The sequence below is a fragment of the Ascaphus truei genome, chromosome 15 (genome assembly GCF_040206685.1).
Source record: "Ascaphus truei isolate aAscTru1 chromosome 15, aAscTru1.hap1, whole genome shotgun sequence".
NCBI classification, from domain to species: domain Eukaryota; kingdom Metazoa; phylum Chordata; class Amphibia; order Anura; family Ascaphidae; genus Ascaphus; species Ascaphus truei.
Genome location: NC_134497.1, coordinates 54,313,035 through 54,340,083, shown reverse-complemented (window position 1 = coordinate 54,340,083; position 27,049 = coordinate 54,313,035). Strand labels below are relative to the sequence as shown.

The 27,049-nt window shown below is 32.5% G+C and overlaps 19 non-coding genes across 19 annotated transcripts; all 19 read right to left on the bottom strand.

Moving 5' to 3' along the window:
* Positions 1 to 672: 672 nt before the first annotated feature.
* On the bottom strand, positions 673 to 754 carry TRNAS-AGA (transfer RNA serine (anticodon AGA)). Its single transcript has one exon. It is a non-coding gene; the product is annotated as a tRNA-Ser (tRNA).
* A 1,397-nt stretch (positions 755 to 2,151) lies between these two features.
* TRNAS-CGA (transfer RNA serine (anticodon CGA)) lies at positions 2,152 to 2,233 on the bottom strand. The gene has a single exon. It is a non-coding gene; the product is annotated as a tRNA-Ser (tRNA).
* Positions 2,234 to 3,631: 1,398 nt separating this feature from the next.
* On the bottom strand, positions 3,632 to 3,713 carry TRNAS-AGA (transfer RNA serine (anticodon AGA)). Its single transcript has one exon. It is a non-coding gene; the product is annotated as a tRNA-Ser (tRNA).
* Positions 3,714 to 5,110: 1,397 nt separating this feature from the next.
* TRNAS-UGA (transfer RNA serine (anticodon UGA)) lies at positions 5,111 to 5,192 on the bottom strand. Its single transcript has one exon. It is a non-coding gene; the product is annotated as a tRNA-Ser (tRNA).
* A 1,398-nt stretch (positions 5,193 to 6,590) lies between these two features.
* On the bottom strand, positions 6,591 to 6,672 carry TRNAS-CGA (transfer RNA serine (anticodon CGA)). Its single transcript has one exon. It is a non-coding gene; the product is annotated as a tRNA-Ser (tRNA).
* Positions 6,673 to 8,070: 1,398 nt separating this feature from the next.
* On the bottom strand, positions 8,071 to 8,152 carry TRNAS-CGA (transfer RNA serine (anticodon CGA)). Its single transcript has one exon. It is a non-coding gene; the product is annotated as a tRNA-Ser (tRNA).
* Positions 8,153 to 9,550: 1,398 nt separating this feature from the next.
* Positions 9,551 to 9,632, bottom strand: TRNAS-CGA (transfer RNA serine (anticodon CGA)). Its single transcript has one exon. It is a non-coding gene; the product is annotated as a tRNA-Ser (tRNA).
* Positions 9,633 to 11,030: 1,398 nt separating this feature from the next.
* TRNAS-AGA (transfer RNA serine (anticodon AGA)) lies at positions 11,031 to 11,112 on the bottom strand. The gene has a single exon. It is a non-coding gene; the product is annotated as a tRNA-Ser (tRNA).
* A 1,397-nt stretch (positions 11,113 to 12,509) lies between these two features.
* Positions 12,510 to 12,591, bottom strand: TRNAS-CGA (transfer RNA serine (anticodon CGA)). Its single transcript has one exon. It is a non-coding gene; the product is annotated as a tRNA-Ser (tRNA).
* A 1,398-nt stretch (positions 12,592 to 13,989) lies between these two features.
* On the bottom strand, positions 13,990 to 14,071 carry TRNAS-AGA (transfer RNA serine (anticodon AGA)). Its single transcript has one exon. It is a non-coding gene; the product is annotated as a tRNA-Ser (tRNA).
* Positions 14,072 to 15,468: 1,397 nt separating this feature from the next.
* Positions 15,469 to 15,550, bottom strand: TRNAS-CGA (transfer RNA serine (anticodon CGA)). The gene has a single exon. It is a non-coding gene; the product is annotated as a tRNA-Ser (tRNA).
* A 1,398-nt stretch (positions 15,551 to 16,948) lies between these two features.
* TRNAS-AGA (transfer RNA serine (anticodon AGA)) lies at positions 16,949 to 17,030 on the bottom strand. The gene has a single exon. It is a non-coding gene; the product is annotated as a tRNA-Ser (tRNA).
* Positions 17,031 to 18,427: 1,397 nt separating this feature from the next.
* Positions 18,428 to 18,509, bottom strand: TRNAS-CGA (transfer RNA serine (anticodon CGA)). Its single transcript has one exon. It is a non-coding gene; the product is annotated as a tRNA-Ser (tRNA).
* A 1,398-nt stretch (positions 18,510 to 19,907) lies between these two features.
* Positions 19,908 to 19,989, bottom strand: TRNAS-AGA (transfer RNA serine (anticodon AGA)). The gene has a single exon. It is a non-coding gene; the product is annotated as a tRNA-Ser (tRNA).
* A 1,397-nt stretch (positions 19,990 to 21,386) lies between these two features.
* On the bottom strand, positions 21,387 to 21,468 carry TRNAS-CGA (transfer RNA serine (anticodon CGA)). Its single transcript has one exon. It is a non-coding gene; the product is annotated as a tRNA-Ser (tRNA).
* Positions 21,469 to 22,866: 1,398 nt separating this feature from the next.
* Positions 22,867 to 22,948, bottom strand: TRNAS-AGA (transfer RNA serine (anticodon AGA)). Its single transcript has one exon. It is a non-coding gene; the product is annotated as a tRNA-Ser (tRNA).
* A 1,397-nt stretch (positions 22,949 to 24,345) lies between these two features.
* Positions 24,346 to 24,427, bottom strand: TRNAS-CGA (transfer RNA serine (anticodon CGA)). The gene has a single exon. It is a non-coding gene; the product is annotated as a tRNA-Ser (tRNA).
* A 1,398-nt stretch (positions 24,428 to 25,825) lies between these two features.
* On the bottom strand, positions 25,826 to 25,907 carry TRNAS-AGA (transfer RNA serine (anticodon AGA)). The gene has a single exon. It is a non-coding gene; the product is annotated as a tRNA-Ser (tRNA).
* An 812-nt stretch (positions 25,908 to 26,719) lies between these two features.
* Positions 26,720 to 26,801, bottom strand: TRNAS-UGA (transfer RNA serine (anticodon UGA)). Its single transcript has one exon. It is a non-coding gene; the product is annotated as a tRNA-Ser (tRNA).
* Between the last annotated feature and the right edge of the window lie 248 nt (positions 26,802 to 27,049).

The following is a 27,049-nucleotide window of genomic DNA, read 5'->3' as shown; positions in this document are numbered from 1 at the left end:
ATGACCATTTTTTCAGTCAAATTCAAGCTAAGTTGTTTTTTCCTTCAACAGGTTTAGAAAGCACTGCTTAGCTTTTGTGAATGATAATAAAAAAACATTACAAATGCATATTATAACAAAAAGCTATTTGTGCTGAAGTGTGATAAGCAGTTAAATTATAAAGTTTATTATTCCCAATATATTTAAATAATATAGTTTTGGCAGACTGTTAAGAATGTACACATCTCAATATATGCTGTACTTAGCACAGTCATTAAGAAGAAGTCAAATATTATCTGTAATTATAAAGTGGAAGAAATCCCTCACTTTCACACTAAAGTGCTCACAATCCTTTGTGACATTAAGTTATTTGTGTAGGGGTAAACCGTTTCTCCTCTATTACATGTTGTGCAAAGTATTGCACACAAATGACCTCTTAGCACTATGTTGCAGCATAGAGATACTTATCAATATAAGACAATGCATTTATTGAAATGTAGTCCTTTATTAAATGTTTTACAGCCAGCAGCACCCTAAAAAGTATAACTTGGGAAATGTTTGAAGAATTCAGAGTGTTTTCTTCTTTAGTGTGCCACATATTCCAGTAAGTAAAGATTGCTTTGCCAAGCAGATACAAACAAAATGAAAAGTACAGTGAAGTTGTTAATAACACTTTACCTCTGAAAAAGTCAACGTAGTCAGCAGGATTTGAACCTGCGCGGGGAAACCCCAATGGATTTCTAGTCCATCGCCTTAAACACTCGGCCATGACTACATAGCTGGTAGCACTGAATTCAGTCACACAGATGGCTTTTGAGTGGATATGGGTAACACTCACTTTTGAATGATGACCAATATGAACCAAATAACCTTGAGAATATTTTCATAAAGAGAAATACATGACTTGTTTGTACACATTGTTTAAACAACATTATCTTTGTAAAATGAAGCTGCTATTGGGTTCTCGAACAATGACGAGAAATACATTTTGTTAACCACATTCAATGTACAGTATGAAACAGATCTGAGGCAGAAAAAAAGATAAGGGGTTAAAAGAAGTAAAGGGAAAAAGATCTAACTTGGATGTCAGAGATTAGAAGAGCAGAGTCATAGTGCAATTAGGGCAAGAAGAACAAGGGCAAAGCAGTTTCCACCAAAAAGTTATCATTTTTATTATTATTAAGAATTAACAAGTGTCTGGTCTTTTACACAAAACCCCCTTAATTATAGTGTAGGGACAAAGGAACATGTGGTTTTTGTACTTCTTGCTAAACTTTAATTAAAAGCAATGAAGTGATTGTTTTCATAATCATTTCATTAATTCAGGTGAAGATTTGAATGATTACCAAAAATAATTTATATAGCAGATATACTAGCAGAAAGTACATTTGTTCTTAATGAGAATCATTCTGTTTCACAAAAGATTCCATAAAGTTTACATTTGATTAATTTGTTAATTTTCTGTAAATTTCAGAGAGTTACAATTATTACAGTACATTAATGACCATTTTTTCAGTCAAATTCAAGCTAAGTTGTTTTTTCCTTCAACAGGTTTAGAAAGCACTGCTTAGCTTTTGTGAATGATAATAAAAAAACATTACAAATGCATATTATAACAAAAAGCTATTTGTGCTGAAGTGAGATAAGCAGTTAAATTATAAAGTTTATTATTCCCAATATATTTAAATAATATAGTTTTGGCAGACTGTTAAGAATGTACACATCTCAATATATGCTGTACTTAGCACAGTCATTAAGAAGAAGTCAAATATTATCTGTAATTATAAAGTGGAAGAAATCCCTTACTTTCACACTAAAGTGCTCACAATCCTTTGTGACATTAAGTTATTTGTGTAGGGGTAAACCGTTTCTCCTCTATTACATGTTGTGCAAAGTATTGCACACAAATGACCTCTTAGCACTATGTTGCAGCATAGAGATACTTATCAATATAAGACAATGCATTTATTGAAATGCCGTCCTTTATTAAATGTTTTACAGCCAGTAGCACCCTAAAATGTATAACTTGGGAAATGTTTGAAGAATTCAGAGTGTTTTCTTCTTTAGTGTGCCACATATTCCAGTAAGTAAAGATTGCTTTGCCAAGCAGATACAAACAAAATGAAAAGTACAGTGAAGTTGTTAATAACACTTTACCTCTGAAAAAGTCAACGTAGTCAGCAGGATTTGAACCTGCGCAGGGAAACCCCAATGGATTTCGAATCCATCGCCTTAACCACTCGGCCATGACTACATAGCTGACAACTCTGATATCTGTCACACAGTTGGCTCTTGAACGGATTGGGGTAACACTCACTTATGAATGATGACCAATATGAATAAACTGACCTTGAGATCATTTTCATAAAGAGAAATACATGACTTGTTTGTACACATTGTTTAAACAACATTATCTTTGTAAAATGAAGCTGCTATTGGGTTCTCGAACAATGACGAGAAATACATTTTGTTAACCACATTCAATGTACAGTATGAAACAGATCTGAGGCAGAAAAAAAAGATAAGGGGTTAAAAGGAGTAAAGGGAAAAAGATCTAACTTGGATGTCAGAGATTAGAAGAGCAGAGTCATAGTGCAATTAGGGCAAGAAGAACAAGGGCAAAGCAGTTTCCACCAAAAAGTTATCATTTTTATTATTATTAAGAATTAACAAGTGTCTGGTCTTTTACACAAAACCCCCTTAATTATAGTGTAGGGACAAAGGAACATGTGGTTTTTGTACTTCTTGCTAAACTTTAATTAAAAGCAATGAAGTGATTGTTTTCATAATCATTTCATTAATTCAGGTGAAGATTTGAATGATTACCAAAAATAATTTATATAGCAGATATACTAGCAGAAAGTACATTTGTTCTTAATGAGAATCATTCTGTTTCACAAAAGATTCCATAAAGTTTACATTTGATTAATTTGTTAATTTTCTGTAAACTTCAGAGAGTTACAATTATTACAGTACATTAATGACCATTTTTTCAGTCAAATTCAAGCTAAGTTGTTTTTTCCTTCAACAGGTTTAGAAAGCACTGCTTAGCTTTTGTGAATGATAATAAAAAAACATTACAAATGCATATTATAACAAAAAGCTATTTGTGCTGAAGTGTGATAAGCAGTTAAATTATAAAGTTTATTATTCCCAATATATTTAAATAATATAGTTTTGGCAGACTGTTAAGAATGTACACATCTCAATATATGCTGTACTTAGCACAGTCATTAAGAAGAAGTCAAATATTATCTGTAATTATAAAGTGGAAGAAATCCCTCACTTTCACACTAAAGTGCTCACAATCCTTTGTGACATTAAGTTATTTGTGTAGGGGTAAACCGTTTCTCCTCTATTACATGTTGTGCAAAGTATTGCACACAAATGACCTCTTAGCACTATGTTGCAGCATAGAGATACTTATCAATATAAGACAATGCATTTATTGAAATGTAGTCCTTTATTAAATGTTTTACAGCCAGCAGCACCCTAAAAAGTATAACTTGGGAAATGTTTGAAGAATTCAGAGTGTTTTCTTCTTTAGTGTGCCACATATTCCAGTAAGTAAAGATTGCTTTGCCAAGCAGATACAAACAAAATGAAAAGTACAGTGAAGTTGTTAATAACACTTTACCTCTGAAAAAGTCAACGTAGTCAGCAGGATTTGAACCTGCGCGGGGAAACCCCAATGGATTTCTAGTCCATCGCCTTAAACACTCGGCCATGACTACATAGCTGGTAGCACTGAATTCAGTCACACAGATGGCTTTTGAGTGGATATGGGTAACACTCACTTTTGAATGATGACCAATATGAACCAAATAACCTTGAGAATATTTTCATAAAGAGAAATACATGACTTGTTTGTACACATTGTTTAAACAACATTATCTTTGTAAAATGAAGCTGCTATTGGGTTCTCGAACAATGACGAGAAATACATTTTGTTAACCACATTCAATGTACAGTATGAAACAGATCTGAGGCAGAAAAAAAGATAAGGGGTTAAAAGAAGTAAAGGGAAAAAGATCTAACTTGGATGTCAGAGATTAGAAGAGCAGAGTCATAGTGCAATTAGGGCAAGAAGAACAAGGGCAAAGCAGTTTCCACCAAAAAGTTATCATTTTTATTATTATTAAGAATTAACAAGTGTCTGGTCTTTTACACAAAACCCCCTTAATTATAGTGTAGGGACAAAGGAACATGTGGTTTTCGTACTTCTTGCTAAACTTTAATTAAAAGCAATGAAGTGATTGTTTTCATAATCATTTCATTAATTCAGGTGAAGATTTGAATGATTACCAAAAATAATTTATATGGCACATATACTAGCAGAAAGTACATTTGTTCTTAATGAGAATCATTCTGTTTCACAAAAGATTCCATAAAGTTTACATTTGATTAATTTGTTAATTTTCTGTAAACTTCAGAGAGTTACAATTATTACAGTACATTAATGACCATTTTTTCAGTCAAATTCAAGCTAAGTTGTTTTTTCCTTCAACAGGTTTAGAAAGCACTGCTTAGCTTTTGTGAATGATAATAAAAAAACATTACAAATGCATATTATAACAAAAAGCTATTTGTGCTGAAGTGAGATAAGCAGTTAAATTATAAAGTTTATTATTCCCAATATATTTAAATAATATAGTTTTGGCAGACTGTTAAGAATGTACACATCTCAATATATGCTGTACTTAGCACAGTCATTAAGAAGAAGTCAAATATTATCTGTAATTATAAAGTGGAAGAAATCCCTTACTTTCACACTAAAGTGCTCACAATCCTTTGTGACATTAAGTTATTTGTGTAGGGGTAAACCGTTTCTCCTCTATTACATGTTGTGCAAAGTATTGCACACAAATGACCTCTTAGCACTATGTTGCAGCATAGAGATACTTATCAATATAAGACAATGCATTTATTGAAATGTAGTCCTTTATTAAATGTTTTACAGCCAGCAGCACCCTAAAATGTATAACTTGGGAAATGTTTGAAGAATTCAGAGTGTTTTCTTCTTTAGTGTGCCACATATTCCAGTAAGTAAAGATTGCTTTGCCAAGCAGATACAAACAAAATGAAAAGTACAGTGAAGTTTTTAATAACACTTTACCACTGAAAAAGTCAATGTAGTCAGCAGGATTTGAACCTGCGCAGGGAAACCCCAATGGATTTCAAATCCATCGCCTTAACCACTCGGCCATGACTACATAGCTGACAACTCTGATTTCTGTCACACAGTTGGCTCTTGAACGGATTGGGGTAACACTCACTTATGAATGATGACCAATATGAACCAACTGACCTTGAGATCATTTTCATAAAGAGAAATACATGACTTGTTTGTACACATTGTTTAAACAACATTATCTTTGTAAAATGAAGCTGCTATTGGGTTCTCGAACAATGACGAGAAATACATTTTGTTAACCACATTCAATGTACAGTATGAAACAGATCTGAGGCAGAAAAAAAAGATAAGGGGTTAAAAGGAGTAAAGGGAAAAAGATCTAACTTGGATGTCAGAGATTAGAAGAGCAGAGTCATAGTGCAATTAGGGCAAGAAGAACAAGGGCAAAGCAGTTTCCACCAAAAAGTTATCATTTTTATTATTATTAAGAATTAACAAGTGTCTGGTCTTTTACACAAAACCCCCTTAATTATAGTGTAGGGACAAAGGAACATGTGGTTTTTGTACTTCTTGCTAAACTTTAATTAAAAGCAATGAAGTGATTGTTTTCATAATCATTTCATTAATTCAGGTGAAGATTTGAATGATTACCAAAAATAATTTATATAGCAGATATACTAGCAGAAAGTACATTTGTTCTTAATGAGAATCATTCTGTTTCACAAAAGATTCCATAAAGTTTACATTTGATTAATTTGTTAATTTTCTGTAAACTTCAGAGAGTTACAATTATTACAGTACATTAATGACCATTTTTTCAGTCAAATTCAAGCTAAGTTGTTTTTTCCTTCAACAGGTTTAGAAAGCACTGCTTAGCTTTTGTGAATGATAATAAAAAAACATTACAGATGCATATTATAACAAAAAGTTATTTGTGCTGAAGTGAGATAAGCAGTTAAATTATAAAGTTTATTATTCCCAATATATTTAAATAATATAGTTTTGGCAGACTGTTAAGAATGTACACATCTCAATATATGCTGTACTTAGCACAGTCATTAAGAAGAAGTCAAATATTATCTGTAATTATAAAGTGGAAGAAATCCCTTACTTTCACACTAAAGTGCTCACAATCCTTTGTGACATTAAGTTATTTGTGTAGGGGTAAACCGTTTCTCCTCTATTACATGTTGTGCAAAGTATTGCACACAAATGACCTCTTAGCACTATGTTGCAGCATAGAGATACTTATCAATATAAGACAATGCATTTATTGAAATGTAGTCCTTTATTAAATGTTTTACAGCCAGTAGCACCCTAAAATGTATAACTTGGGAAATGTTTGAAGAATTCAGAGTGTTTTCTTCTTTAGTGTGCCACATATTCCAGTAAGTAAAGATTGCTTTGCCAAGCAGATACAAACAAAATGAAAAGTACAGTGAAGTTTTTAATAACACTTTACCACTGAAAAAGTCAACGTAGTCAGCAGGATTTGAACCTGCGCAGGGAAACCCCAATGGATTTCGAATCCATCGCCTTAACCACTCGGCCATGACTACATAGCTGACAACTCTGATTTCTGTCACACAGTTGGCTCTTGAACGGATTGGGGTAACACTCACTTATGAATGATGACCAATATGAACCAACTGACCTTGAGATCATTTTCATAAAGAGAAATACATGACTTGTTTGTACACATTGTTTAAACAACATTATCTTTGTAAAATGAAGCTGCTATTGGGTTCTCGAACAATGACGAGAAATACATTTTGTTAACCACATTCAATGTACAGTATGAAACAGATCTGAGGCAGAAAAAAAAGATAAGGGGTTAAAAGGAGTAAAGGGAAAAAGATCTAACTTGGATGTCAGAGATTAGAAGAGCAGAGTCATAGTGCAATTAGGGCAAGAAGAACAAGGGCAAAGCAGTTTCCACCAAAAAGTTATCATTTTTATTATTATTAAGAATTAACAAGTGTCTGGTCTTTTACACAAAACCCCCTTAATTATAGTGTAGGGACAAAGGAACATGTGGTTTTTGTACTTCTTGCTAAACTTTAATTAAAAGCAATGAAGTGATTGTTTTCATAATCATTTCATTAATTCAGGTGAAGATTTGAATGATTACCAAAAATAATTTATATAGCAGATATACTAGCAGAAAGTACATTTGTTCTTAATGAGAATCATTCTGTTTCACAAAAGATTCCATAAAGTTTACATTTGATTAATTTGTTAATTTTCTGTAAACTTCAGAGAGTTACAATTATTACAGTACATTAATGACCATTTTTTCAGTCAAATTCAAGCTAAGTTGTTTTTTCCTTCAACAGGTTTAGAAAGCACTGCTTAGCTTTTGTGAATGATAATAAAAAAACATTACAGATGCATATTATAACAAAAAGTTATTTGTGCTGAAGTGAGATAAGCAGTTAAATTATAAAGTTTATTATTCCCAATATATTTAAATAATATAGTTTTGGCAGACTGTTAAGAATGTACACATCTCAATATATGCTGTACTTAGCACAGTCATTAAGAAGAAGTCAAATATTATCTGTAATTATAAAGTGGAAGAAATCCCTTACTTTCACACTAAAGTGCTCACAATCCTTTGTGACATTAAGTTATTTGTGTAGGGGTAAACCGTTTCTCCTCTATTACATGTTGTGCAAAGTATTGCACACAAATGACCTCTTAGCACTATGTTGCAGCATAGAGATACTTATCAATATAAGACAATGCATTTATTGAAATGTAGTCCTTTATTAAATGTTTTACAGCCAGTAGCACCCTAAAATGTATAACTTGGGAAATGTTTGAAGAATTCAGAGTGTTTTCTTCTTTAGTGTGCCACATATTCCAGTAAGTAAAGATTGCTTTGCCAAGCAGATACAAACAAAATGAAAAGTACAGTGAAGTTTTTAATAACACTTTACCACTGAAAAAGTCAACGTAGTCAGCAGGATTTGAACCTGCGCAGGGAAACCCCAATGGATTTCGAATCCATCGCCTTAACCACTCGGCCATGACTACATAGCTGACAACTCTGATATCTGTCACACAGTTGGCTCTTGAACGGATTGGGGTAACACTCACTTATGAATGATGACCAATATGAATAAACTGACCTTGAGATCATTTTCATAAAGAGAAATACATGACTTGTTTGTACACATTGTTTAAACAACATTATCTTTGTAAAATGAAGCTGCTATTGGGTTCTCGAACAATGACGAGAAATACATTTTGTTAACCACATTCAATGTACAGTATGAAACAGATCTGAGGCAGAAAAAAAAGATAAGGGGTTAAAAGGAGTAAAGGGAAAAAGATCTAACTTGGATGTCAGAGATTAGAAGAGCAGAGTCATAGTGCAATTAGGGCAAGAAGAACAAGGGCAAAGCAGTTTCCACCAAAAAGTTATCATTTTTATTATTATTAAGAATTAACAAGTGTCTGGTCTTATACACAAAACCCCCTTAATTATAGTGTAGGGACAAAGGAACATGTGGTTTTTGTACTTCTTGCTAAACTTTAATTAAAAGCAATGAAGTGATTGTTTTCATAATCATTTCATTAATTCAGGTGAAGATTTGAATGATTACCAAAAATAATTTATATAGCAGATATATTAGCAGAAAGTACATTTGTTCTTAATGAGAATCATTCTGTTTCACAAAAGATTCCATAAAGTTTACATTTGATTAATTTGTTAATTTTCTGTAAACTTCAGAGAGTTACAATTATTACAGTACATTAATGACCATTTTTTCAGTCAAATTCAAGCTAAGTTGTTTTTTCCTTCAACAGGTTTAGAAAGCACTGCTTAGCTTTTGTGAATGATAATAAAAAAACATTACAAATGCATATTATAACAAAAAGCTATTTGTGCTGAAGTGTGATAAGCAGTTAAATTATAAAGTTTATTATTCCCAATATATTTAAATAATATAGTTTTGGCAGACTGTTAAGAATGTACACATCTCAATATATGCTGTACTTAGCACAGTCATTAAGAAGAAGTCAAATATTATCTGTAATTATAAAGTGGAAGAAATCCCTTACTTTCACACTAAAGTGCTCACAATCCTTTGTGACATTAAGTTATTTGTGTAGGGGTAAACCGTTTCTCCTCTATTACATGTTGTGCAAAGTATTGCACACAAATGAACTCTTAGCACTATGTTGCAGCATAGAGATACTTATCAATATAAGACAATGCATTTATTGAAATGTAGTCCTTTATTAAATGTTTTACAGCCAGTAGCACCCTAAAATGTATAACTTGGGAAATGTTTGAAGAATTCAGAGTGTTTTCTTCTTTAGTGTGCCACATATTCCAGTAAGTAAAGATTGCTTTGCCAAGCAGATACAAACAAAATGAAAAGTACAGTGAAGTTGTTAATAACACTTTACCTCTGAAAAAGTCAACGTAGTCAGCAGGATTTGAACCTGCGCAGGGAAACCCCAATGGATTTCGAATCCATCGCCTTAACCACTCGGCCATGACTACATAGCTGACAACTCTGATATCTGTCACACAGTTGGCTCTTGAACGGATTGGGGTAACACTCACTTATGAATGATGACCAATATGAATAAACTGACCTTGAGATCATTTTCATAAAGAGAAATACATGACTTGTTTGTACACATTGTTTAAACAACATTATCTTTGTAAAATGAAGCTGCTATTGGGTTCTCGAACAATGACGAGAAATACATTTTGTTAACCACATTCAATGTACAGTATGAAACAGATCTGAGGCAGAAAAAAAAGATAAGGGGTTAAAAGGAGTAAAGGGAAAAAGATCTAACTTGGATGTCAGAGATTAGAAGAGCAGAGTCATAGTGCAATTAGGGCAAGAAGAACAAGGGCAAAGCAGTTTCCACCAAAAAGTTATCATTTTTATTATTATTAAGAATTAACAAGTGTCTGGTCTTTTACACAAAACCCCCTTAATTATAGTGTAGGGACAAAGGAACATGTGTTTTTTGTACTTCTTGCTAAACTTTAATTAAAAGCAATGAAGTGATTGTTTTCATAATCATTTCATTAATTCAGGTGAAGATTTGAATGATTACCAAAAATAATTTATATAGCAGATATACTAGCAGAAAGTACATTTGTTCTTAATGAGAATCATTCTGTTTCACAAAAGATTCCATAAAGTTTACATTTGATTAATTTGTTAATTTTCTGTAAACTTCAGAGAGTTACAATTATTACAGTACATTAATGACCATTTTTTCAGTCAAATTCAAGCTAAGTTGTTTTTTCCTTCAACAGGTTTAGAAAGCACTGCTTAGCTTTTGTGAATGATAATAAAAAAACATTACAAATGCATATTATAACAAAAAGCTATTTGTGCTGAAGTGTGATAAGCAGTTAAATTATAAAGTTTATTATTCCCAATATATTTAAATAATATAGTTTTGGCAGACTGTTAAGAATGTACACATCTCAATATATGCTGTACTTAGCACAGTCATTAAGAAGAAGTCAAATATTATCTGTAATTATAAAGTGGAAGAAATCCCTCACTTTCACACTAAAGTGCTCACAATCCTTTGTGACATTAAGTTATTTGTGTAGGGGTAAACCGTTTCTCCTCTATTACATGTTGTGCAAAGTATTGCACACAAATGACCTCTTAGCACTATGTTGCAGCATAGAGATACTTATCAATATAAGACAATGCATTTATTGAAATGTAGTCCTTTATTAAATGTTTTACAGCCAGCAGCACCCTAAAAAGTATAACTTGGGAAATGTTTGAAGAATTCAGAGTGTTTTCTTCTTTAGTGTGCCACATATTCCAGTAAGTAAAGATTGCTTTGCCAAGCAGATACAAACAAAATGAAAAGTACAGTGAAGTTGTTAATAACACTTTACCTCTGAAAAAGTCAACGTAGTCAGCAGGATTTGAACCTGCGCGGGGAAACCCCAATGGATTTCTAGTCCATCGCCTTAAACACTCGGCCATGACTACATAGCTGGTAGCACTGAATTCAGTCACACAGATGGCTTTTGAGTGGATATGGGTAACACTCACTTTTGAATGATGACCAATATGAACCAAATAACCTTGAGAATATTTTCATAAAGAGAAATACATGACTTGTTTGTACACATTGTTTAAACAACATTATCTTTGTAAAATGAAGCTGCTATTGGGTTCTCGAACAATGACGAGAAATACATTTTGTTAACCACATTCAATGTACAGTATGAAACAGATCTGAGGCAGAAAAAAAGATAAGGGGTTAAAAGAAGTAAAGGGAAAAAGATCTAACTTGGATGTCAGAGATTAGAAGAGCAGAGTCATAGTGCAATTAGGGCAAGAAGAACAAGGGCAAAGCAGTTTCCACCAAAAAGTTATCATTTTTATTATTATTAAGAATTAACAAGTGTCTGGTCTTTTACACAAAACCCCCTTAATTATAGTGTAGGGACAAAGGAACATGTGGTTTTTGTACTTCTTGCTAAACTTTAATTAAAAGCAATGAAGTGATTGTTTTCATAATCATTTCATTAATTCAGGTGAAGATTTGAATGATTACCAAAAATAATTTATATAGCAGATATACTAGCAGAAAGTACATTTGTTCTTAATGAGAATCATTCTGTTTCACAAAAGATTCCATAAAGTTTACATTTGATTAATTTGTTAATTTTCTGTAAATTTCAGAGAGTTACAATTATTACAGTACATTAATGACCATTTTTTCAGTCAAATTCAAGCTAAGTTGTTTTTTCCTTCAACAGGTTTAGAAAGCACTGCTTAGCTTTTGTGAATGATAATAAAAAAACATTACAAATGCATATTATAACAAAAAGCTATTTGTGCTGAAGTGAGATAAGCAGTTAAATTATAAAGTTTATTATTCCCAATATATTTAAATAATATAGTTTTGGCAGACTGTTAAGAATGTACACATCTCAATATATGCTGTACTTAGCACAGTCATTAAGAAGAAGTCAAATATTATCTGTAATTATAAAGTGGAAGAAATCCCTTACTTTCACACTAAAGTGCTCACAATCCTTTGTGACATTAAGTTATTTGTGTAGGGGTAAACCGTTTCTCCTCTATTACATGTTGTGCAAAGTATTGCACACAAATGACCTCTTAGCACTATGTTGCAGCATAGAGATACTTATCAATATAAGACAATGCATTTATTGAAATGTAGTCCTTTATTAAATGTTTTACAGCCAGTAGCACCCTAAAATGTATAACTTGGGAAATGTTTGAAGAATTCAGAGTGTTTTCTTCTTTAGTGTGCCACATATTCCAGTAAGTAAAGATTGCTTTGCCAAGCAGATACAAACAAAATGAAAAGTACAGTGAAGTTGTTAATAACACTTTACCTCTGAAAAAGTCAACGTAGTCAGCAGGATTTGAACCTGCGCAGGGAAACCCCAATGGATTTCGAATCCATCGCCTTAACCACTCGGCCATGACTACATAGCTGACAACTCTGATATCTGTCACACAGTTGGCTCTTGAACGGATTGGGGTAACACTCACTTATGAATGATGACCAATATGAATAAACTGACCTTGAGATCATTTTCATAAAGAGAAATACATGACTTGTTTGTACACATTGTTTAAACAACATTATCTTTGTAAAATGAAGCTGCTATTGGGTTCTCGAACAATGACGAGAAATACATTTTGTTAACCACATTCAATGTACAGTATGAAACAGATCTGAGGCAGAAAAAAAAGATAAGGGGTTAAAAGGAGTAAAGGGAAAAAGATCTAACTTGGATGTCAGAGATTAGAAGAGCAGAGTCATAGTGCAATTAGGGCAAGAAGAACAAGGGCAAAGCAGTTTCCACCAAAAAGTTATCATTTTTATTATTATTAAGAATTAACAAGTGTCTGGTCTTTTACACAAAACCCCCTTAATTATAGTGTAGGGACAAAGGAACATGTGGTTTTTGTACTTCTTGCTAAACTTTAATTAAAAGCAATGAAGTGATTGTTTTCATAATCATTTCATTAATTCAGGTGAAGATTTGAATGATTACCAAAAATAATTTATATAGCAGATATACTAGCAGAAAGTACATTTGTTCTTAATGAGAATCATTCTGTTTCACAAAAGATTCCATAAAGTTTACATTTGATTAATTTGTTAATTTTCTGTAAACTTCAGAGAGTTACAATTATTACAGTACATTAATGACCATTTTTTCAGTCAAATTCAAGCTAAGTTGTTTTTTCCTTCAACAGGTTTAGAAAGCACTGCTTAGCTTTTGTGAATGATAATAAAAAAACATTACAAATGCATATTATAACAAAAAGCTATTTGTGCTGAAGTGTGATAAGCAGTTAAATTATAAAGTTTATTATTCCCAATATATTTAAATAATATAGTTTTGGCAGACTGTTAAGAATGTACACATCTCAATATATGCTGTACTTAGCACAGTCATTAAGAAGAAGTCAAATATTATCTGTAATTATAAAGTGGAAGAAATCCCTCACTTTCACACTAAAGTGCTCACAATCCTTTGTGACATTAAGTTATTTGTGTAGGGGTAAACCGTTTCTCCTCTATTACATGTTGTGCAAAGTATTGCACACAAATGACCTCTTAGCACTATGTTGCAGCATAGAGATACTTATCAATATAAGACAATGCATTTATTGAAATGTAGTCCTTTATTAAATGTTTTACAGCCAGCAGCACCCTAAAAAGTATAACTTGGGAAATGTTTGAAGAATTCAGAGTGTTTTCTTCTTTAGTGTGCCACATATTCCAGTAAGTAAAGATTGCTTTGCCAAGCAGATACAAACAAAATGAAAAGTACAGTGAAGTTGTTAATAACACTTTACCTCTGAAAAAGTCAACGTAGTCAGCAGGATTTGAACCTGCGCGGGGAAACCCCAATGGATTTCTAGTCCATCGCCTTAAACACTCGGCCATGACTACATAGCTGGTAGCACTGAATTCAGTCACACAGATGGCTTTTGAGTGGATATGGGTAACACTCACTTTTGAATGATGACCAATATGAACCAAATAACCTTGAGAATATTTTCATAAAGAGAAATACATGACTTGTTTGTACACATTGTTTAAACAACATTATCTTTGTAAAATGAAGCTGCTATTGGGTTCTCGAACAATGACGAGAAATACATTTTGTTAACCACATTCAATGTACAGTATGAAACAGATCTGAGGCAGAAAAAAAGATAAGGGGTTAAAAGAAGTAAAGGGAAAAAGATCTAACTTGGATGTCAGAGATTAGAAGAGCAGAGTCATAGTGCAATTAGGGCAAGAAGAACAAGGGCAAAGCAGTTTCCACCAAAAAGTTATCATTTTTATTATTATTAAGAATTAACAAGTGTCTGGTCTTTTACACAAAACCCCCTTAATTATAGTGTAGGGACAAAGGAACATGTGGTTTTTGTACTTCTTGCTAAACTTTAATTAAAAGCAATGAAGTGATTGTTTTCATAATCATTTCATTAATTCAGGTGAAGATTTGAATGATTACCAAAAATAATTTATATAGCAGATATACTAGCAGAAAGTACATTTGTTCTTAATGAGAATCATTCTGTTTCACAAAAGATTCCATAAAGTTTACATTTGATTAATTTGTTAATTTTCTGTAAATTTCAGAGAGTTACAATTATTACAGTACATTAATGACCATTTTTTCAGTCAAATTCAAGCTAAGTTGTTTTTTCCTTCAACAGGTTTAGAAAGCACTGCTTAGCTTTTGTGAATGATAATAAAAAAACATTACAAATGCATATTATAACAAAAAGCTATTTGTGCTGAAGTGAGATAAGCAGTTAAATTATAAAGTTTATTATTCCCAATATATTTAAATAATATAGTTTTGGCAGACTGTTAAGAATGTACACATCTCAATATATGCTGTACTTAGCACAGTCATTAAGAAGAAGTCAAATATTATCTGTAATTATAAAGTGGAAGAAATCCCTTACTTTCACACTAAAGTGCTCACAATCCTTTGTGACATTAAGTTATTTGTGTAGGGGTAAACCGTTTCTCCTCTATTACATGTTGTGCAAAGTATTGCACACAAATGACCTCTTAGCACTATGTTGCAGCATAGAGATACTTATCAATATAAGACAATGCATTTATTGAAATGTAGTCCTTTATTAAATGTTTTACAGCCAGTAGCACCCTAAAATGTATAACTTGGGAAATGTTTGAAGAATTCAGAGTGTTTTCTTCTTTAGTGTGCCACATATTCCAGTAAGTAAAGATTGCTTTGCCAAGCAGATACAAACAAAATGAAAAGTACAGTGAAGTTGTTAATAACACTTTACCTCTGAAAAAGTCAACGTAGTCAGCAGGATTTGAACCTGCGCAGGGAAACCCCAATGGATTTCGAATCCATCGCCTTAACCACTCGGCCATGACTACATAGCTGACAACTCTGATATCTGTCACACAGTTGGCTCTTGAACGGATTGGGGTAACACTCACTTATGAATGATGACCAATATGAATAAACTGACCTTGAGATCATTTTCATAAAGAGAAATACATGACTTGTTTGTACACATTGTTTAAACAACATTATCTTTGTAAAATGAAGCTGCTATTGGGTTCTCGAACAATGACGAGAAATACATTTTGTTAACCACATTCAATGTACAGTATGAAACAGATCTGAGGCAGAAAAAAAAGATAAGGGGTTAAAAGGAGTAAAGGGAAAAAGATCTAACTTGGATGTCAGAGATTAGAAGAGCAGAGTCATAGTGCAATTAGGGCAAGAAGAACAAGGGCAAAGCAGTTTCCACCAAAAAGTTATCATTTTTATTATTATTAAGAATTAACAAGTGTCTGGTCTTTTACACAAAACCCCCTTAATTATAGTGTAGGGACAAAGGAACATGTGGTTTTTGTACTTCTTGCTAAACTTTAATTAAAAGCAATGAAGTGATTGTTTTCATAATCATTTCATTAATTCAGGTGAAGATTTGAATGATTACCAAAAATAATTTATATAGCAGATATACTAGCAGAAAGTACATTTGTTCTTAATGAGAATCATTCTGTTTCACAAAAGATTCCATAAAGTTTACATTTGATTAATTTGTTAATTTTCTGTAAACTTCAGAGAGTTACAATTATTACAGTACATTAATGACCATTTTTTCAGTCAAATTCAAGCTAAGTTGTTTTTTCCTTCAACAGGTTTAGAAAGCACTGCTTAGCTTTTGTGAATGATAATAAAAAAACATTACAAATGCATATTATAACAAAAAGCTATTTGTGCTGAAGTGTGATAAGCAGTTAAATTATAAAGTTTATTATTCCCAATATATTTAAATAATATAGTTTTGGCAGACTGTTAAGAATGTACACATCTCAATATATGCTGTACTTAGCACAGTCATTAAGAAGAAGTCAAATATTATCTGTAATTATAAAGTGGAAGAAATCCCTCACTTTCACACTAAAGTGCTCACAATCCTTTGTGACATTAAGTTATTTGTGTAGGGGTAAACCGTTTCTCCTCTATTACATGTTGTGCAAAGTATTGCACACAAATGACCTCTTAGCACTATGTTGCAGCATAGAGATACTTATCAATATAAGACAATGCATTTATTGAAATGTAGTCCTTTATTAAATGTTTTACAGCCAGCAGCACCCTAAAAAGTATAACTTGGGAAATGTTTGAAGAATTCAGAGTGTTTTCTTCTTTAGTGTGCCACATATTCCAGTAAGTAAAGATTGCTTTGCCAAGCAGATACAAACAAAATGAAAAGTACAGTGAAGTTGTTAATAACACTTTACCTCTGAAAAAGTCAACGTAGTCAGCAGGATTTGAACCTGCGCGGGGAAACCCCAATGGATTTCTAGTCCATCGCCTTAAACACTCGGCCATGACTACATAGCTGGTAGCACTGAATTCAGTCACACAGATGGCTTTTGAGTGGATATGGGTAACACTCACTTTTGAATGATGACCAATATGAACCAAATAACCTTGAGAATATTTTCATAAAGAGAAATACATGACTTGTTTGTACACATTGTTTAAACAACATTATCTTTGTAAAATGAAGCTGCTATTGGGTTCTCGAACAATGACGAGAAATACATTTTGTTAACCACATTCAATGTACAGTATGAAACAGATCTGAGGCAGAAAAAAAGATAAGGGGTTAAAAGAAGTAAAGGGAAAAAGATCTAACTTGGATGTCAGAGATTAGAAGAGCAGAGTCATAGTGCAATTAGGGCAAGAAGAACAAGGGCAAAGCAGTTTCCACCAAAAAGTTATCATTTTTATTATTATTAAGAATTAACAAGTGTCTGGTCTTTTACACAAAACCCCCTTAATTATAGTGTAGGGACAAAGGAACATGTGGTTTTCGTACTTCTTGCTAAACTTTAATTAAAAGCAATGAAGTGATTGTTTTCATAATCATTTCATTAATTCAGGTGAAGATTTGAATGATTACCAAAAATAATTTATATGGCACATATACTAGCAGAAAGTACATTTGTTCTTAATGAGAATCATTCTGTTTCACAAAAGATTCCATAAAGTTTACATTTGATTAATTTGTTAATTTTCTGTAAACTTCAGAGAGTTACAATTATTACAGTACATTAATGACCATTTTTTCAGTCAAATTCAAGCTAAGTTGTTTTTTCCTTCAACAGGTTTAGAAAGCACTGCTTAGCTTTTGTGAATGATAATAAAAAAACATTACAAATGCATATTATAACAAAAAGCTATTTGTGCTGAAGTGAGATAAGCAGTTAAATTATAAAGTTTATTATTCCCAATATATTTAAATAATATAGTTTTGGCAGACTGTTAAGAATGTACACATCTCAATATATGCTGTACTTAGCACAGTCATTAAGAAGAAGTCAAATATTATCTGTAATTATAAAGTGGAAGAAATCCCTTACTTTCACACTAAAGTGCTCACAATCCTTTGTGACATTAAGTTATTTGTGTAGGGGTAAACCGTTTCTCCTCTATTACATGTTGTGCAAAGTATTGCACACAAATGACCTCTTAGCACTATGTTGCAGCATAGAGATACTTATCAATATAAGACAATGCATTTATTGAAATGTAGTCCTTTATTAAATGTTTTACAGCCAGTAGCACCCTAAAATGTATAACTTGGGAAATGTTTGAAGAATTCAGAGTGTTTTCTTCTTTAGTGTGCCACATATTCCAGTAAGTAAAGATTGCTTTGCCAAGCAGATACAAACAAAATGAAAAGTACAGTGAAGTTGTTAATAACACTTTACCTCTGAAAAAGTCAACGTAGTCAGCAGGATTTGAACCTGCGCAGGGAAACCCCAATGGATTTCGAATCCATCGCCTTAACCACTCGGCCATGACTACATAGCTGACAACTCTGATATCTGTCACACAGTTGGCTCTTGAACGGATTGGGGTAACACTCACTTATGAATGATGACCAATATGAATAAACTGACCTTGAGATCATTTTCATAAAGAGAAATACATGACTTGTTTGTACACATTGTTTAAACAACATTATCTTTGTAAAATGAAGCTGCTATTGGGTTCTCGAACAATGACGAGAAATACATTTTGTTAACCACATTCAATGTACAGTATGAAACAGATCTGAGGCAGAAAAAAAAGATAAGGGGTTAAAAGGAGTAAAGGGAAAAAGATCTAACTTGGATGTCAGAGATTAGAAGAGCAGAGTCATAGTGCAATTAGGGCAAGAAGAACAAGGGCAAAGCAGTTTCCACCAAAAAGTTATCATTTTTATTATTATTAAGAATTAACAAGTGTCTGGTCTTTTACACAAAACCCCCTTAATTATAGTGTAGGGACAAAGGAACATGTGGTTTTTGTACTTCTTGCTAAACTTTAATTAAAAGCAATGAAGTGATTGTTTTCATAATCATTTCATTAATTCAGGTGAAGATTTGAATGATTACCAAAAATAATTTATATAGCAGATATACTAGCAGAAAGTACATTTGTTCTTAATGAGAATCATTCTGTTTCACAAAAGATTCCATAAAGTTTACATTTGATTAATTTGTTAATTTTCTGTAAACTTCAGAGAGTTACAATTATTACAGTACATTAATGACCATTTTTTCAGTCAAATTCAAGCTAAGTTGTTTTTTCCTTCAACAGGTTTAGAAAGCACTGCTTAGCTTTTGTGAATGATAATAAAAAAACATTACAAATGCATATTATAACAAAAAGCTATTTGTGCTGAAGTGTGATAAGCAGTTAAATTATAAAGTTTATTATTCCCAATATATTTAAATAATATAGTTTTGGCAGACTGTTAAGAATGTACACATCTCAATATATGCTGTACTTAGCACAGTCATTAAGAAGAAGTCAAATATTATCTGTAATTATAAAGTGGAAGAAATCCCTCACTTTCACACTAAAGTGCTCACAATCCTTTGTGACATTAAGTTATTTGTGTAGGGGTAAACCGTTTCTCCTCTATTACATGTTGTGCAAAGTATTGCACACAAATGACCTCTTAGCACTATGTTGCAGCATAGAGATACTTATCAATATAAGACAATGCATTTATTGAAATGTAGTCCTTTATTAAATGTTTTACAGCCAGCAGCACCCTAAAAAGTATAACTTGGGAAATGTTTGAAGAATTCAGAGTGTTTTCTTCTTTAGTGTGCCACATATTCCAGTAAGTAAAGATTGCTTTGCCAAGCAGATACAAACAAAATGAAAAGTACAGTGAAGTTGTTAATAACACTTTACCTCTGAAAAAGTCAACGTAGTCAGCAGGATTTGAACCTGCGCGGGGAAACCCCAATGGATTTCTAGTCCATCGCCTTAAACACTCGGCCATGACTACATAGCTGGTAGCACTGAATTCAGTCACACAGATGGCTTTTGAGTGGATATGGGTAACACTCACTTTTGAATGATGACCAATATGAACCAAATAACCTTGAGAATATTTTCATAAAGAGAAATACATGACTTGTTTGTACACATTGTTTAAACAACATTATCTTTGTAAAATGAAGCTGCTATTGGGTTCTCGAACAATGACGAGAAATACATTTTGTTAACCACATTCAATGTACAGTATGAAACAGATCTGAGGCAGAAAAAAAGATAAGGGGTTAAAAGAAGTAAAGGGAAAAAGATCTAACTTGGATGTCAGAGATTAGAAGAGCAGAGTCATAGTGCAATTAGGGCAAGAAGAACAAGGGCAAAGCAGTTTCCACCAAAAAGTTATCATTTTTATTATTATTAAGAATTAACAAGTGTCTGGTCTTTTACACAAAACCCCCTTAATTATAGTGTAGGGACAAAGGAACATGTGGTTTTCGTACTTCTTGCTAAACTTTAATTAAAAGCAATGAAGTGATTGTTTTCATAATCATTTCATTAATTCAGGTGAAGATTTGAATGATTACCAAAAATAATTTATATGGCACATATACTAGCAGAAAGTACATTTGTTCTTAATGAGAATCATTCTGTTTCACAAAAGATTCCATAAAGTTTACATTTGATTAATTTGTTAATTTTCTGTAAACTTCAGAGAGTTACAATTATTACAGTACATTAATGACCATTTTTTCAGTCAAATTCAAGCTAAGTTGTTTTTTCCTTCAACAGGTTTAGAAAGCACTGCTTAGCTTTTGTGAATGATAATAAAAAAACATTACAAATGCATATTATAACAAAAAGCTATTTGTGCTGAAGTGAGATAAGCAGTTAAATTATAAAGTTTATTATTCCCAATATATTTAAATAATATAGTTTTGGCAGACTGTTAAGAATGTACACATCTCAATATATGCTGTACTTAGCACAGTCATTAAGAAGAAGTCAAATATTATCTGTAATTATAAAGTGGAAGAAATCCCTTACTTTCACACTAAAGTGCTCACAATCCTTTGTGACATTAAGTTATTTGTGTAGGGGTAAACCGTTTCTCCTCTATTACATGTTGTGCAAAGTATTGCACACAAATGACCTCTTAGCACTATGTTGCAGCATAGAGATACTTATCAATATAAGACAATGCATTTATTGAAATGTAGTCCTTTATTAAATGTTTTACAGCCAGCAGCACCCTAAAATGTATAACTTGGGAAATGTTTGAAGAATTCAGAGTGTTTTCTTCTTTAGTGTGCCACATATTCCAGTAAGTAAAGATTGCTTTGCCAAGCAGATACAAACAAAATGAAAAGTACAGTGAAGTTTTTAATAACACTTTACCACTGAAAAAGTCAACGTAGTCAGCAGGATTTGAACCTGCGCAGGGAAACCCCAATGGATTTCGAATCCATCGCCTTAACCACTCGGCCATGACTACATAGCTGACAACTCTGATTTCTGTCACACAGTTGGCTCTTGAACGGATTGGGGTAACACTCACTTATGAATGATGACCAATATGAACCAACTGACCTTGAGATCATTTTCATAAAGAGAAATACATGACTTGTTTGTACACATTGTTTAAACAACATTATCTTTGTAAAATGAAGCTGCTATTGGGTTCTCGAACAATGACGAGAAATACATTTTGTTAACCACATTCAATGTACAGTATGAAACAGATCTGAGGCAGAAAAAAAAGATAAGGGGTTAAAAGGAGTAAAGGGAAAAAGATCTAACTTGGATGTCAGAGATTAGAAGAGCAGAGTCATAGTGCAATTAGGGCAAGAAGAACAAGGGCAAAGCAGTTTCCACCAAAAAGTTATCATTTTTATTATTATTAAGAATTAACAAGTGTCTGGTCTTATACACAAAACCCCCTTAATTATAGTGTAGGGACAAAGGAACATGTGGTTTTTGTACTTCTTGCTAAACTTTAATTAAAAGCAATGAAGTGATTGTTTTCATAATCATTTCATTAATTCAGGTGAAGATTTGAATGATTACCAAAAATAATTTATATGGCAGATATACTAGCAGAAAGTACATTTGTTCTTAATGAGAATCATTCTGTTTCACAAAAGATTCCATAAAGTTTACATTTGATTAATTTGTTAATTTTCTGTAAACTTCAGAGAGTTACAATTATTACAGTACATTAATGACCATTTTTTCAGTCAAATTCAAGCTAAGTTGTTTTTTCCTTCAACAGGTTTAGAAAGCACTGCTTAGCTTTTGTGAATGATAATAAAAAAACATTACAAATGCATATTATAACAAAAAGCTATTTGTGCTGAAGTGTGATAAGCAGTTAAATTATAAAGTTTATTATTCCCAATATATTTAAATAATATAGTTTTGGCAGACTGTTAAGAATGTACACATCTCAATATATGCTGTACTTAGCACAGTCATTAAGAAGAAGTCAAATATTATCTGTAATTATAAAGTGGAAGAAATCCCTCACTTTCACACTAAAGTGCTCACAATCCTTTGTGACATTAAGTTATTTGTGTAGGGGTAAACCGTTTCTCCTCTATTACATGTTGTGCGAAGTATTGCACACAAATGACCTCTTAGCACTATGTTGCAGCATAGAGATACTTATCAATATAAGACAATGCATTTATTGAAATGTAGTCCTTTATTAAATGTTTTACAGCCAGCAGCACCCTAAAATGTATAACTTGGGAAATGTTTGAAGAATTCAGAGTGTTTTCTTCTTTAGTGTGCCACATATTCCAGTAAGTAAAGATTGCTTTGCCAAGCAGATACAAACAAAATGAAAAGTACAGTGAAGTTGTTAATAACACTTTACCTCTGAAAAAGTCAACGTAGTCAGCAGGATTTGAACCTGCGCGGGGAAACCCCAATGGATTTCTAGTCCATCGCCTTAACCACTCGGCCATGACTACATAGCTGGTAGCACTGAATTCAGTCACACAGATGGCTTTTGAGTGGATATGGGTAACACTCACTTTTGAATGATGACCAATATGAACCAAATAACCTTGAGAATATTTTCATAAAGAGAAATACATGACTTGTTTGTACACATTGTTTAAACAACATTATCTTTGTAAAATGAAGCTGCTATTGGGTTCTCGAACAATGACGAGAAATACATTTTGTTAACCACATTCAATGTACAGTATGAAACAGATCTGAGGCAGAAAAAAAGATAAGGGGTTAAAAGAAGTAAAGGGAAAAAGATCTAACTTGGATGTCAGAGATTAGAAGAGCAGAGTCATAGTGCAATTAGGGCAAGAAGAACAAGGGCAAAGCAGTTTCCACCAAAAAGTTATCATTTTTATTATTATTAAGAATTAACAAGTGTCTGGTCTTTTACACAAAACCCCCTTAATTATAGTGTAGGGACAAAGGAACATGTGGTTTTCGTACTTCTTGCTAAACTTTAATTAAAAGCAATGAAGTGATTGTTTTCATAATCATTTCATTAATTCAGGTGAAGATTTGAATGATTACCAAAAATAATTTATATGGCACATATACTAGCAGAAAGTACATTTGTTCTTAATGAGAATCATTCTGTTTCACAAAAGATTCCATAAAGTTTACATTTGATTAATTTGTTAATTTTCTGTAAACTTCAGAGAGTTACAATTATTACAGTACATTAATGACCATTTTTTCAGTCAAATTCAAGCTAAGTTGTTTTTTCCTTCAACAGGTTTAGAAAGCACTGCTTAGCTTTTGTGAATGATAATAAAAAAACATTACAAATGCATATTATAACAAAAAGCTATTTGTGCTGAAGTGAGATAAGCAGTTAAATTATAAAGTTTATTATTCCCAATATATTTAAATAATATAGTTTTGGCAGACTGTTAAGAATGTACACATCTCAATATATGCTGTACTTAGCACAGTCATTAAGAAGAAGTCAAATATTATCTGTAATTATAAAGTGGAAGAAATCCCTTACTTTCACACTAAAGTGCTCACAATCCTTTGTGACATTAAGTTATTTGTGTAGGGGTAAACCGTTTCTCCTCTATTACATGTTGTGCAAAGTATTGCACACAAATGACCTCTTAGCACTATGTTGCAGCATAGAGATACTTATCAATATAAGACAATGCATTTATTGAAATGTAGTCCTTTATTAAATGTTTTACAGCCAGTAGCACCCTAAAATGTATAACTTGGGAAATGTTTGAAGAATTCAGAGTGTTTTCTTCTTTAGTGTGCCACATATTCCAGTAAGTAAAGATTGCTTTGCCAAGCAGATACAAACAAAATGAAAAGTACAGTGAAGTTTTTAATAACACTTTACCACTGAAAAAGTCAACGTAGTCAGCAGGATTTGAACCTGCGCAGGGAAACCCCAATGGATTTCGAATCCATCGCCTTAACCACTCGGCCATGACTACATAGCTGACAACTCTGATTTCTGTCACACAGTTGGCTCTTGAACGGATTGGGGTAACACTCACTTATGAATGATGACCAATATGAACCAACTGACCTTGAGATCATTTTCATAAAGAGAAATACATGACTTGTTTGTACACATTGTTTAAACAACATTATCTTTGTAAAATGAAGCTGCTATTGGGTTCTCGAACAATGACGAGAAATACATTTTGTTAACCACATTCAATGTACAGTATGAAACAGATCTGAGGCAGAAAAAAAAGATAAGGGGTTAAAAGGAGTAAAGGGAAAAAGATCTAACTTGGATGTCAGAGATTAGAAGAGCAGAGTCATAGTGCAATTAGGGCAAGAAGAACAAGGGCAAAGCAGTTTCCACCAAAAAGTTATCATTTTTATTATTATTAAGAATTAACAAGTGTCTGGTCTTATACACAAAACCCCCTTAATTATAGTGTAGGGACAAAGGAACATGTGGTTTTTGTACTTCTTGCTAAACTTTAATTAAAAGCAATGAAGTGATTGTTTTCATAATCATTTCATTAATTCAGGTGAAGATTTGAATGATTACCAAAAATAATTTATATGGCAGATATACTAGCAGAAAGTACATTTGTTCTTAATGAGAATCATTCTGTTTCACAAAAGATTCCATAAAGTTTACATTTGATTAATTTGTTAATTTTCTGTAAATTTCAGAGAGTTACAATTATTACAGTACATTAATGACCATTTTTTCAGTCAAATTCAAGCTAAGTTGTTTTTTCCTTCAACAGGTTTAGAAAGCACTGCTTAGCTTTTGTGAATGATAATAAAAAAACATTACAAATGCATATTATAACAAAAAGCTATTTGTGCTGAAGTGTGATAAGCAGTTAAATTATAAAGTTTATTATTCCCAATATATTTAAATAATATAGTTTTGGCAGACTGTTAAGAATGTACACATCTCAATATATGCTGTACTTAGCACAGTCATTAAGAAGAAGTCAAATATTATCTGTAATTATAAAGTGGAAGAAATCCCTCACTTTCACACTAAAGTGCTCACAATCCTTTGTGACATTAAGTTATTTGTGTAGGGGTAAACCGTTTCTCCTCTATTACATGTTGTGCAAAGTATTGCACACAAATGACCTCTTAGCACTATGTTGCAGCATAGAGATACTTATCAATATAAGACAATGCATTTATTGAAATGTAGTCCTTTATTAAATGTTTTACAGCCAGCAGCACCCTAAAATGTATAACTTGGGAAATGTTTGAAGAATTCAGAGTGTTTTCTTCTTTAGTGTGCCACATATTCCAGTAAGTAAAGATTGCTTTGCCAAGCAGATACAAACAAAATGAAAAGTACAGTGAAGTTGTTAATAACACTTTACCTCTGAAAAAGTCAACGTAGTCAGCAGGATTTGAACCTGCGCGGGGAAACCCCAATGGATTTCTAGTCCATCGCCTTAACCACTCGGCCATGACTACATAGCTGGTAGCACTGAATTCAGTCACACAGATGGCTTTTGAGTGGATATGGGTAACACTCACTTTTGAATGATGACCAATATGAACCAAATAACCTTGAGAATATTTTCATAAAGAGAAATACATGACTTGTTTGTACACATTGTTTAAACAACATTATCTTTGTAAAATGAAGCTGCTATTGGGTTCTCGAACAATGACGAGAAATACATTTTGTTAACCACATTCAATGTACAGTATGAAACAGATCTGAGGCAGAAAAAAAGATAAGGGGTTAAAAGGAGTAAAGGGAAAAAGATCTAACTTGGATGTCAGAGATTAGAAGAGCAGAGTCATAGTGCAATTAGGGCAAGAAGAACAAGGGCAAAGCAGTTTCCACCAAAAAGTTATCATTTTTATTATTATTAAGAATTAACAAGTGTCTGGTCTTTTACACAAAACCCCCTTAATTATAGTGTAGGGACAAAGGAACATGTGGTTTTCGTACTTCTTGCTAAACTTTAATTAAAAGCAATGAAGTGATTGTTTTCATAATCATTTCATTAATTCAGGTGAAGATTTGAATGATTACCAATAATAATTTATATGGCAGATATACTAGCAGAAAGTACATTTGTTCTTAATGAGAATCATTCTGTTTCACAACAGTATGTATAAATGTATAACTTGGGAAATGTTTGAAGAATTCAGAGTGTTTTCTTCTTTAGTGTGCCACATATTCCAGTAAGTAAAGATTGCTTTGCCAAGCAGATACAAACAAAATGAAAAGTACAGTGAAGTTTTTAATAACACTTTTCCACTTAAAAAGTCAACGTAATCAGCAGGATTTGAACCTGCGTGGGGAAACCCCAATGGATTTCAAATCCATCGCCTTAACCACTCGGCTATGACTACATAGCTGACAACTCTGATTTCTGTCACACAGTTGGCTCTTGAATGGATTGGGGTAACACTCACTTATGAATGATGACCAATATGAACCAACTGACCTTGAGATCATTTTCATAAAGAGAAATACATGACTTGTTTGTACACATTGTTTAAACAACATTATCTTTGTAAAATGAAGCTGCTATTGGGTTCTCGAACAATGACGAGAAATACTTTTTGTTAACCACATTCAATGTACAGTATGAAACAGA